Source organism: Macaca mulatta, chromosome 15 (assembly GCF_049350105.2).
Source record: "Macaca mulatta isolate MMU2019108-1 chromosome 15, T2T-MMU8v2.0, whole genome shotgun sequence".
Lineage (NCBI taxonomy): Eukaryota > Metazoa > Chordata > Mammalia > Primates > Cercopithecidae > Macaca > Macaca mulatta.
In genome coordinates, this window is record NC_133420.1 from 120120329 (window position 1) to 120133223 (window position 12895).

The window sequence follows — 12895 nt, forward strand, 5'->3', positions numbered from 1 at the left end:
GGCCCCAACAGCTAGCAGAGAATCAGACCTACTCACCCTGGGCTGGCAGGACACATGCATGGGGAGGGGAGGGTTCCTGGGGTTCATAACTACAACCATCCTGGAGAGGGATCAGCACCAGACAGTGTCTGGCATGGCTGCGGCCCTCCCCATCCTTCTCACCATTTCCCAGCGAGGAAACACCAGACTCGGGCAGATGTGAGTCAATGCTGGGGACCCTGATTCACACATGTGCCAGTGTCGTCTGCAAACCCGGGCCCCGGGCCTGGGCTTGGACAAGCCTGTCATCACACAGTCTGAGAGACTCGAAGGGCCTTCACTGGGCTACAGCAATCTCCGATGCCCACCAGGACGGTGCTCAGCAGCACGAGGGCCCCCTGCACCCCTACAGCACACCTGCACAGCCTCTGCCTGACCTGGAACTGAAGCCGCCCAGGAGGAAGGCAGCTCTTTTCCCCAGGAGGTGACTCACAGCCCAGAGCCCAGCCCCATCAGATCCCCTAGGGACTTCTCCACAGCTTCAAGAATAAGACTTCCCGGTCAGTGGCGGGCTTATGACCACCCACACTACCCCCTGGAAGCAGGCCAGGTGCGAAGTGCCCTGGAGAAGAACAGATGCCAGTGCTCAACTGGACACACAGTCCAGCCACAAGTTGTGTGTGGGCTAAACAAGGAGCTTAATCAGGGCCGCCGGGATGCCCATGGGCCCAGTCTCCAGCCACCTTCCCATGGGGCCTGGCTGCCCTGTCCACCTTCTCACTGACCTCGAAGCGGGTGTACCACGGTCCTGTTGTCCCTGCAGAGTGGAGCCTTCAGCTGTCTGACAGAAAATGAGCCCTCCCAGAAAAGCGCGGCGTGGACTCCACCCGCCCATAATAGCCACCCGGGAAGCAGGTCGGGCCAGCAGCCGCCGCCAGAGGAGGATCTGCCCGGGGTAGGCGGGTGGCGGACAGCCCTGGCCCTGCAGCACCTCACCCGCACCCCACCCCATGCCTGTCTCAGAGCTGGTGGCCAGGACCCGGCTGCCTCCTGTCCTGGCTGTAAGTCCTGTATGGGCCAGCACCTGAAACTCTCTCCCCTCCCTCCACAGCATGGGTGGGGCTGAGGTCACCAGTGGGTAACTGCAGGCCCTGACCTCCTGGGCTCCCTGCATGGGTGTGCCCTGCCCTGCTAGAGCTGTGCCATAGAAGACGGGGCATAGAGAGCATTTGGGGACTGTAAGGTGCCAGCTGCCAGAGGTGCCCAGGGTCAGGCAGCCCTGAGCCAGGCACAGACGCCTAAGGTGCAGTAACTGCTCACCCCACTGCATGCCCATGCATCCCCCCACCACAGGCAGAGTCAGGGCACTCATGCCCAAAGGAAATCCAAGCAGTAGGCAGGTCCCTGACACGAAGGGTTCTCTTTTCACTGCTCCCCACATAATAAACCTGCTTTACATTTATTGTCCTGGACACTTTGCCTTTTAGAAATTATACCTACCTACCATAGACATAATTCTGCGTCCACCTGGTGGTCTCTGTTTTCCTGCTTCACCTGGGCCTCCCTCACCACCTTCACGGCTCTTCCCTGGCTGCCCCTCCAGCACAGCTACAGTGTACCCACCCTTATCATGCTCTGCCCAGTAGTCACAAGGAGAAACACAGGCAAACACATACAGGCATACGCAGGAGCGCTCCTGCCATCACGGCTCACAAAGCACGTCATCACACACGGAGCACGCAAGGGGACTCCTCCCAGCTGTCAGCAGGTGCTCTGCAGCCGCTACTGATGGGATGTGGGCATGTGAAGAGACAAGTGGGCCAGCGAGTGGGAAGGAGGATCCCCAGACGGAACCCAGTTTACATGAGGCCCTAACAGACCACAGAGCTGTCGTTCAATTCATTGGTCAAAGGACGGATTATTGACTAATTAGTGCTGGCACACTAGAAGGAAACAAAATTGTCCTCCCCACCCCAAGCATATTATTTCCTGTTAAAAGCATTCTAGACACGTTCAAGAGTTTAATTCGAACACACAAAACAAGAAAACCCCTGCCAGAAAATCCCCAGACAACCCATGTAATCTTCTTAACAAACGCTGGTACCCACGAGCCCTAAGAGAAGAGAGAGACACGTTCGACCATCAAATGAGTTAACCTGGACAGCAAATGATACATTCATAAAAGAAACTGGCACAGAAGAGAATTAGGAATAAATATGTTCCAAGCAGAAGAAAGAAGATCAATATCTATAACAAATCCAGAGCTCCTATCGGTTGGCAAGAGAGGGCTGAACGTCCTGACAGAACAGGGTCACAACACACAACAGGCGATTCACAGAGGATCCAAACGGCCACAGAACATCCAACAAGGACGTGACACTCACCAGGACCTGGGGGGACGCCATCAAGGCCACAAAGCTGTCACTCTGCCCCGAACACTGACAAGTCGGTCTATAGTGTCTCACGCCACCGCCGAGAGAGGGTGCTGGAACAGGGAACTCCCCGCACTCACAGGGAAGGATGAACTGTTGGATCTTTTCAGAAACGGATCTTGCAAGATCTATTACAATGAAGAGACACAGCTCTTCGGACCGTGAGTTGCTGCTCCCTGAAACCCGTGCACTGAATGACAGCTCCAGAGCACGGCCAGGGTATTCATGGAAGCGCTGTTTACATTGCCTGTATGGTTTTCGGGCGGCAGCGCTCACCAGTGACCACAAACTGGACGGCTTACAACAGAAGTGTATTCCCTCACGTTCTGCAGGCCAGAATGCTGAGATCAGTTTCACTGACCAAAATCAGGGTGTCAGCAGGGCCATGCGCTCTCTGGAGGCCCCAGGGGAGACTCCCCGGGTTCTTCCAGCTTCTGGTGGCAGCAGCGTTGCTTGGTTTGTGGTTCCTTGGCTAGTCAGCGTTCTCCAGAGAAGCAGAACCACAGGGAGAGACAGAGATTTATTATGCGCTCGGCTCACGTGATTATGGATCTGTCATCCACAAGCTGGAGACCCTGTGAAGCTTCCGTTCACAGGCAGTCAGGCAGGCGAACTCCCCTCTGACTCAGGGAGCCGGGTCTTTTTGTTCTATGGAGGACTTCGACGGATTGGGTGAGGCCGACTCACTCTAGGAAGGGCCACCTCCTCCCCCACCTTCTACTTTGCACGCCATACCCAGGCCTCAGACGAGTTCCCTACCCATGCTCCCAGCCTCTGTGTCCAACTCAGAGGTCTCTGTAGGCTCAGCTGGGGGCGCCATGCAGGACAAACACTGCACCCCCAGCAGGAGATGAGACGAGACCCTCATGTCCCGGACCCCCTCCCTTCCAGGCCTTGCCACGTGTTCTATCCCTGCGGGTCTGTCCATCCTGCCTCCCGGGCCACGGCTTTCCTTAGTCTACCGATTCTCATGTCAACCTCACCCAGAAATACCCACACAGACACCCAGAATGGCACCTGACAACTTATCTGGGCACCCCGAGGCCCAGCCCAATTGGCAGATAAAATCCACCCCACACCCACCACTACTGTGGCCTCTGGGCCCTCTGTGTCTAATCTCCCTCTGCTGCCTCTGAGAAGAACACTTTTGAGTGTACTTGAGGCCCAGCAGATAATCCAGAATCATCTCCCCACCTCGAGATCCTCAACTTGGTCCCATCTGCAGACTCTAACTCTCTATCTAAAGTCACCCTCTCAGGCTCCAGGGGCTAGAACCTGGCATTTTCGGGGGCCATCATTTGTCCTACCACAAGGGGCGAAACCAAAGAACAAAAACACCCTGAGACTGACTGACTAGCTCTGAACAGGGCCTGCTGCAAGGCTATGACCCCACCCTACTCAACATGGGCTAAAGAAAACAAGACATACCATCTCATCCCCATGATGAACACCACGGGGCCTCTCTCGGGCCACCAAGGAGGGCAGAGAGGGTAGGCTGCCTCCCAGGACTTCTCCAGGGCTCCGAGGCTCCCTGCACAAAGGAGAGCCACTTCCCCTCGGCAGGGGCGTGGGTCATCCTGGACCCTAGCAGCCGCACCTTCTAAAACAAGGCAGCAGCAGCAGGAGACTGAGGCGTGGGAGGGGGGTTGTGCGCCAGGCACGCTGGCGGGGGAGGAAGGTGCCTCCCCTCAGGATGCCCCTTCCACTCCCCATGCCACACTGCACCCAGGCCTCAGGTGGGCTCCCTGCTCACACTACGTCCAGCTCAGAGGACTCGAAGTCTCAGCTGGGCGTGCCCCTGTGGGATAGGTGCTGCCCCCAAAGACTGCAGAGATAAGAGGAGACCCTCAATTCCCCAGATGCCTTCCCTTCCAAGCCCTGCCATGTGTCCTATCCTTTCGAGTCTGTCCATCTCACCTCCCAGGCCCAGACCATCTCTGCCACAGCAGCCGACAGCCAGTCCAAATCCCAACCCTCCCTCGCACGCTGCCTATCTGTCCTTCCAATCTCGACAGAGGCCCCCGAAGGCTGGTCTCTCCTTGTGACCCTTGCAGGCCAGCAGGCAGCAGGAGCAGGTTCAGACACATCCCTACCTGACAGCGAAGGAGTGAGGGCATTCTGAGGGGGCCTGCCCTGGGAGGGCTCCGTGCCCCAGCTCCAGTCAGGACTAACCCCCGGGCTAGTCCTCAGATGTCTCCTCGACTCCAGGCTTAGGTACCCCACAGCCTCCTCCCCACTAATAAGCACCTCAAGCTTCCCGTGTCCCCAAACCATGCTCCTCACCTCCCCAAAGCTGAGACGTCTCCGAGAGAGCCCAGGCAGAAGCCCGAGTGGAGCCTCCATCTTTCCTACGGCTCAGGCCAAACCCCAGGACATTCTGTGCTCCCGACCCACACCATGACCCACCCCAGATCCAAGCTGGCAGCAAGTCCTCCTGGTGCACCTCCAAATAAGCACCAAAGGGAGCCACTCCTCATCGGCACTGCCGCACCATGCCCGCACCAGCACCGCTCTCCCAGACCACCTCACAGCCTCCCAACCGGGTGCCCGGCACCCCCACCATGGCCCATTTTCCTCAGAAGCCAGGGGTCTTCCCCAACCCCCCTCAACCTCCCCAACCCACCACCTCCTCTCCTGCCCCTGTCCTTCCTGATTCTGCCTCTGCCCACTGCCCTCCTCACCCCCACTTCAGTGCTCCCCGTGCATACGGTGCTCCTCCCCAGGCACAGGCATGGCGCCAGCTGTGGCTCCATCAATTAGCCCAACTCCCCTTATAGAGCCTATCTCATCTCTTTCTCTGCTTTATGTATTTATTTATTTGTATTTTATTTAGATGTATTTATTTGCATAGAGTCTTGCTCTGTCACCCAGGCTGGCGTGCAGTGGTGTGATCATAGCTCACTGCAGCCTAGAATTCCTGGGCTTAAGTCATGCTCCCACCTCAGCCTCCTGAGTAGCTGGGACTACAGGTGCATTTCACCATGCCTGGCTAATTTTCTATATTTTTATAGAGATGGGGGTCTCACTATGTTGCCCAGGCTGGTCTCAAACTCCTGGCCGCAAGTGATCCTCCCATCTCGGCCTATCAAAGTGCTGGGATGACAAGAGTAAGCCATTGCCCCTGGCATCTTTTTCTGCTTTATTTTTCCCCCTTATAACTTCAATCATACCTGACCCATTGATCTCCTTTGGGGTCTGTCTGCCCCCATAGTAGACTACTATTTCCTCTGCTGACGCCCCACTGCCCAGGCATATGGGATCCAGGGCAGGAGCTCAGTGACCTGTGGCATGGCAGGCCATGGAGGACCCACCCTCCCCTGGGCGATGTGGGATAGGGACAGGGAGGCAAGGTATGCCTATCCAGACCAGTCAGGCCCCCCCAGCACCAGGAACAGGCTGCTATGGGGGCCACAGTCCGCCTGCACTCTGAGGAGCAGTGATCCACACAATGGCAGCAGAGAAGGCGTAAAACCGCGAGGCCTCTGCACATGGATGAGAACGTGTCAGACGCACCCAGAAAGCTATTCAATGAAAGGGCTTGTTTCACGGACTCCACTGGCGGGCATGACAGCATTGCCCACATGTTCACTCTCTGCAAAGAAAAATGGGCCCTTTTGAGGGATATAAATAGCCTGGCCAGATGTGGGAGTGCCTGAGGGGCTTTTCCCAGGACTCTAGCGTGTGTCCTGCAGCTGCATAAATAGCAGCCCCTCAGTGGGACCCCAGGGGCTGCCAAAGCAAGTGCAGGTCAGGACATGAAAGGGTTACGTGGGGACCCTCCTCCCACGGGAAGGCAGGATGGGGCTCATCACAAGCCATCACTGACCTGCAGGCTGAGCATGCCCGTTGATGCATTCAGGGTACAGCTGGGACACGGAAAATCAGCGGCAAATCCACTGTGTAAGTCTTACCCACAGAAAACAAGGGAGACAGAAGCCCAGACAGCGCGGGGCCTTTTGGGGATGGGTGTGCTCACTGAAAGCACAGGCCAGGGAGCCCTGCAGACGTACAATCTCAGTGGTGAAACCGGGCTATTTGGTAAGGCCCAGCAGGCTATTTTGTAATTGTCTGCATAAATGCAACATAATAGCACTTAAAGCTGGCTAAAAACACTCTCAAAGCCTGATATGGTTGTTACAAGTCACTAGCTCCCAACTACAGGGGCGGGGCCTGGACAGGAGAGGAAGTCAAATCCAAGGGCACCAAAGAACAGTTTAGATCCTACACCTACCAGGCAAGCCACAGGTATAATTTCAGATGTTCCCAGAAGTCACGCTAAAACACTAAGTTTGTGGCTTTTGCTCGCCCTCTCCTGAGGATCGAGGGAGCTCTAACCACAGCCTGCGACTGGGAAGGGAGGCAGAGCAGCGGCTCAGGGGAAACGAGGCTGCAGTGGTGGTGGCAGGAAGATGTCGGGCGAGGACAAGCAGCAGGAGCAAACTATCGCCGAGGACCTGGTCATGACCAGGTAGAAGATGGGGGGCGACATCACCAATAGGGCACTTCGGTCCTTGGTGGAAGCATCTAGCTCAGGTGTGTCAGTGCCTCAGTGAGAAAGGTGGTGCCACCATTACGCAAGAAACAGGGAAAATCTTCAAGAAAGAAAAGGATATGAAGAACCGGTCGCAGTGGCTCATGCCTGTAATCCCAGCACTTTGGGAGGCCGAGATGGGTGGATCACAAGGTCAGGAGATCGAGACCATCCTGGCGAACATGGTGAAACCTCATCTCTACTAAAAATACAAAAAAATTAGCCAGGCGTGGTGGCGGACACCTGTAGTCCCAGCTACTCGGGAGGCTGAGGCAGGAGAATGGCATGAACCCTGGAGGCGGAGCTTGCAGTGAGCCGCAACCGTGCCGCTGCACTCCAGACTGGGAGAGAGAGAGAGACTCCGGCTCAAAAAAAAAAAAAAAAAAAAAAAAAAGGAAAAGGAAGAAATGTATTGCTTTTCCCACCAGCATTTCGGTAAATAACGGTGTATGTCACTTCTCCCCTTTGAAGAGCGGCCAGGATTACATTCTCAAGGAAGGTGACTTGGTAAAAATTGACCTTGGGGTCCATGCAGACGGCTTCACCGCTAATGTAGCTCATACTTTTGTGGTTGACGTAGCTCAGGGGACCCAAATAACAGGAAGGAAAGCAGATGTTATTAAGGCAGCTCACCATTGTGCTGAAGCTGCCCTATGCCTGGTCAAACCTGGAAATCAGAACACACAAGTGACAGAAACCGGGAACAAAGTTGCCCACTCATTTAACTGCACGCCAACAGAAGGTATGCCTGTCACACCAGTTGAAGCAGCATGTCATCGATGGAGAAAAAAACCATTACTCAGAATCCCACAGACCAGCAGAAGAAGGACCGTGAAAAAGCTGAATTTGAGGTACATGAAGTATATGCTGTGGATGTTCTCGTCAGCTCAGGAGAGGGAAAGGCCAAGGATGCAGGACAGAGAACCACTATTTACAAACGAGACCCTTCCAAACAGTATGGACTGAAAATGAAAACCTGACGTGCCTTCTTTGGTGAGGTGGAAAGGCATTTTGATGCTACGCCGTTTACTTTCCGAGCATTTGAAGATGAGAAGAAGGCTCAGATGGGTGTGGTGGAGCGCCCCAAGCATGGACTGCTGCGACCATTTAATGTTCTCTATGAGAAGGAGGGGGAATTTGCTGCCCAGTTTAAATTTACAGTTCTGCTCATGCCCAGTGGCCCCATGCGGATAACCAGTGGTCCCTTCCAGCCTGACCCCCATAAGTCTGAGATGGAGGTCCAGGATGCAGAGCTAAAGACCCTCCTCCAGGGTTCTGCAAGTCAAAAAACCCAGAAAAAGAAAAAAAAAGAAGGCCTCCAAGACTGCAGAGAATGCCAGCACTGGGGAAACATCAGAAGAAAATGAAGCTGGGGACCTAGGTGGGTCCCATCTCCCCAGCTTGCTGCTCCTGCCTCATCCCCTTCCCACCACACCCCAGACTCTGTGAAGTGCAGTTCTTCTCCACCTAGGACCACCAGCAGAGCGGGGGTCTCCCTGTCCCCACCCCAGTTCCCCAGCCCACCCCCTTCCAACAACAACCAGCATCTGACTCTGGTCTTGGGAGGTGAGGCTTCCCAACCACAGAAGACTACTTTAAATGAAAAAAAGAAATTAAATAATAAAATCAGGAGTCAAAATTCATCGTCTTCAAGCCCCTCTTTCTGGCCTTTTCTACTACTCTCTGCTTGGTCAAAGTTTGTGACCCTACAACAGAACAGGGCTAAATTAGCCACCACCACGGAAAACTCGGTTGAATTTTTTTATACTACTCTGACGTCAGCATTTTTCCATCTGTTTGGGGCTTTTTCCTCTCTTTTCCATTCTCCCCAAGTATTTTATCTGGCTTCAAAATTAGAAGGATTATTTTTCAGATTGTTTTTATTCAGTGTGGCCGACTCCTCATCTGATTCAGGCTGTCCAGTCAGGCCCCTCCCATTTTAGGAGCTGGAGCCTTCATTTATGAAGCGATTCTCATCTATAAAATGGATCCTCATTTGTCAATCTTTTTTCTTCCATTTTCACAAAGCTGTAGAGAAATAATTCATCTCCACCTTACCCTTTTCTCTGGAGTGAGTCTCCCCTCGCTCCATCTTACACAAACCTGAGCTGGAAGCTCAACTGGTTTTGTTCCCTGTTTGAAACACTGTGATCTCCCTCCCTTGAAAGAAAAACCGAGAACCAGAGGAGTAGACTGACTGAAGATATGACTCCTGGCTTTCTGAAGCTACGGACTTGGATTGGATTGCTGGGGGTTTGTAGAGAAAGGCGACAAATTTCAGTACCTCTGGCATGCCGTCCCAGGAAACTAGGGCTCCCACTATCCCACTAACTTATGAGGTTTTTAAACACATTGACAATGACATGACATTAAAATAAATCTGGATTTGCTCATTTAAAAAAAGACTAAGTTTGCTTTAGTCATATATTTTATCTAACCCAATACACATCCAAAATACACTCCTTCTGCATGCCATGCACGCAGGTCATGAACAAGGGAGTGCATCTTGCCTTCTGTGTGCAAACTCTCTGTAACTGCTCGAGGTATCTCGGCTCTGATCAGCCACACTTCTGGTGCTCCGTGTCAGGCGTGGTGTCCAGCTAGGATACTGAACAGGGACCCTATGAGGCATAGGGAGGCAGTAACACCCACACAGCCACTGGTAGGAGGAGGTGCTATGGATCTGAGTGTGTTGAGGGTGTGGAAGCTTCTGGTTACTATAAATGAACCCTTTGCCGCTGGCCCCTCCTGTGTGCAGGAGGCAGCTGGATGGTGCTAGTACCCTACATGTCCTGACCTGTTTTTTTGTTTTGTTTTGTTTTCTTTTTTGTTTTTTGAGACGGAGTCTCGCTGTCGCCCAGGCTGGAGTGCAGTGGCGTGATCTCGGCACTACAAGCTCTGCCTCCCGGGTTCATGCCATTCTCCTGCCTCAGCCTCCTGAGTAGCTGGGACTACAGGCACCCGCTACCATGCCCAGCTAATTTTTTGTATTTTTAGTAGAGATGAGGTTTCACCATGTTAGCCATGATGGTCTTGATCTCCCGACCTTGTGATCCGCCAGCCTCAGCCTCCCAAAGTGCTGGAATTACAGGCATGAGCCACTGTGCCCAGTCTTTTCAGTCTGTCGCCCAGGCTGGAGTGCCATGGCGCGATCTCAGCTCACTACAACCTCCGCCTGCTGGTTTCAAGCGATTCTCCTGCCTCAGCCTCCCAAGTGGCTGAGATTACAGACATGAGCCATCATGCCCCGCTAGTAGAGACGGGGGTTTTGCTATGTTGGCCAGATTGGTCTCGAACTCCCGACCCGAGATAATCCACCCGCCTCAGCCTCTCAAAGTGCTGGGATTACAGGCATGAGCCACCACGCCCGGTGTCCTGTCCTGTTAAAGCAGCTTTGGGATGCAGAGCTTGACCATGCTTCCTCTGCAGTGACCTGCTGCACTGTCTCTAGACTGCATGGCTTATCTCCAAAGCTAGGCTTCAGAGAAGAAAGCTCACATCGTTCATCATTAGTCAGAGCAATGCCCAGGACCCTGAGTGCCCATCAGGGATGGGGTCCTGGGCGTTTTCCAGGTAACAGCCTCACAGGGCTGCAGCAGAGGACCTGGGACACCCTCCGGGGCCTCCTGAAACACCCTCCGGGGCCTCCTGAAACATGCAGAAGTAATTACCTCCCCTTTCAGTGTCATTTAATTAAATCTACAGTCTTTCTGCTCTCAGCTCTGTGAGACATGGAACTGTACCTGCTAAAAATAAAGCCCAGCTCCTATGAACAGGGCTCCATCCCAGCGCAGGTGAAGCAGCCCTGCCTCCAAGCAGTGGGGCACACTCAGACCCTAGGGAGGCTGGGCAGCACCCACACAGTGCACTTTATAAAGACTACAGGGTTGTTTGAAATTAAGAAGGAAGAGCTTAAATGCAGGTGGTATCAAAACAACAACCAAACCCAAAGGAATTCACTTTCTGCACTCAACTCCCCATAAGCACATGCAAGTGTAAGAGTTTGGGTCTAAGAAATCACAAGCAAGACATAGCATTGTATCCTGTGGCTCTCTGGCTCCCCCCTACAGATGTCCAAGCCAACCTGTGCTCCCTCCTCTGAGGACGCAGAGCCCTTTGCTGCCTGTTATACCCATGCTTCTGGGGGAAGCTGCTGGAAGCCGATGGCCCCCAGGCTGTGTTCCCAGTCATGTCCAACAGGCCTGCAGTAAGGACCCCAGCACCCCATACCAATCTAAGCCAGGATTTCCGGAACCATCTAGTCCCAGCCCTCGCTGGGTGGACACACAGCCCTGACGGTCAGGTTCCTGTGGAGACTGTCCTCTCTCCAGGACCCAGCATCAGAGGGCCTGGCTCACAATGACACTGGGAACCACAGTGCCTGCTTTGTCCCCACCCAAAGGGCGGCAAAGCTGCTTATATGAGCCACTTCACGCTGGGAAAAGTCCCTTAAAAGTTATTTTTGCTTCCACTTCAACCCAAGTTCTAGAATATATGTCTTTTTTTTTTTTTTGAGACGGAGTCTCGCTCTGTCACCCAGGCTGGAGTGCAGTGGCGTGATCTCGGCTCACTGCAAGCTCCACCTCCCGGGTTCATGCCATTCTCCTGCCTCAGCCTCCCAAGTAGCTGGGACTACAGGTGCCGGCCACCACACCCGGCTAATTTTTTATATTTGTAGTAGAGACGGGGTTTCACCGTGTTAGCCAGGATGGTCTCGATAGGATATATGTCTTAATCTTCAGTATGTCCTTTGCAGATGGTCTTGTGTATGGAGACTATCTATGATGTGAAAGCTGCAGCCAGGAAGATCCCAGGCTGGACAGGACCAGGAGGGCCGAGGCACAGGAGGGCAGGAGTCACAACCTGGCTTTCTAAAGGGGACACAAGGACTTACATGTCCTGCTTCTTACAGCTGAAGTCACATCTGGAAACACCTTCTAACACAGACACGCCTGCATCAACCTTTAATCCACATCTCCAGGAGTGGCCACAGAAGGTGGCGTAGAAGTAGCTGAGGCTCCCCCAGCTTGGTGTGGCTGACGGGGTCAGCCCCCCAAGATTTTCACTTCCTACTCTATTTCCACACCAGATCTAGCAGGAGTGGGCCTTGGGGGCCCTGGACAGGTGGGCCCTCCACCAAATCAAACAGAGCAGCTTCTTCTGATGACCTCTTCTCTTCCGGTTCCATCTGAGCACATAACCAAGCTAGAAACGAGAGACCTGCACAGGTGGCTGCTGAGCCAAAGACGGTCCCTCCTGGGGCTACCGAGGGCACCTCCCACGCCTAGTAAGAGTGTCAAACTGAAGTCGGTGCCCCATGGTGACGGCAGGGTGTGAGGCTGAGGGCGGCATTCTGCACAGGGTGAGCCCCCGGAGCCTACAATCCTGCACAGCACAAGGACATGTTCTGTGCCAGCCCAGGCCACCCTCGGGGTAGCAGAAAGGCACAGCCATGCCACAGCACCCCCAGCCCCGAGGTGACCCAGTGGGGCCCTGGCACAGGACTCCGCCCAGGCGTGTGCCCAGCACAGGTGAGGAAGCCCCGCCCCTCGAGGAAGCTGCCAGGGTGGCTGTGCCTCTTCACATTTACAGAGAAGGAAACTGAACCCATGAAGTGGCGGGCCAGCCTGTGGCCCAGCAGCCCTGCAGGGCGGGCAGCCCCATCCCAACAGTTGGGAGGGGGTGGGGACAGGGCCAGAGAAAATGGGTGGCCTGGGTCATAGCCTACAACCACATCAGTTCATCACGCTGTGCCTCCATGGCCTCATCCATGACAGGGAGGGCCCCAGTGCCCTCTAGAGTTGCCATGACATGTGGACTCGCACCCACATGCTGCCTGTGGCAGGGCCCGTGTGGCCTGGTGCTCTGGAATCTCAGACAACAAGGAGACCCTTCTTCCACTCGGAACATTTGAAGGGCGGGGTGGGAGCAAGGGTGCGGCAGCCCAGGGAGC

At 54.3% G+C, this 12895-nt stretch overlaps 1 protein-coding gene and 1 pseudogene across 21 annotated transcripts in view; one reads left to right on the forward strand and one right to left on the reverse strand.

The window, feature by feature from the left end:
• SEMA4D (semaphorin 4D) overlaps positions 1-12895 on the reverse strand; it is a 134646-nt gene that overhangs the window by 79545 nt on the left and 42206 nt on the right. For 3 of the 21 annotated variants that reach the window (XM_077966309.1, XM_077966314.1, XM_077966301.1), the window contains exon 1: positions 2364-2925. The exons of 16 other annotated variants lie outside the window; for them this stretch is intronic. The gene's annotated coding sequence lies outside the window, so the exon portion shown is untranslated. Of the gene's footprint in view, positions 1-764; positions 838-2363; positions 2926-12895 lie in introns of those variants that run through there. 2 more of the 21 variants (XM_077966322.1, XM_077966302.1) reach the window with 2 other exon arrangements.
• On the forward strand, positions 6821-8432 carry LOC100427641 (proliferation-associated protein 2G4-like; annotated as a pseudogene).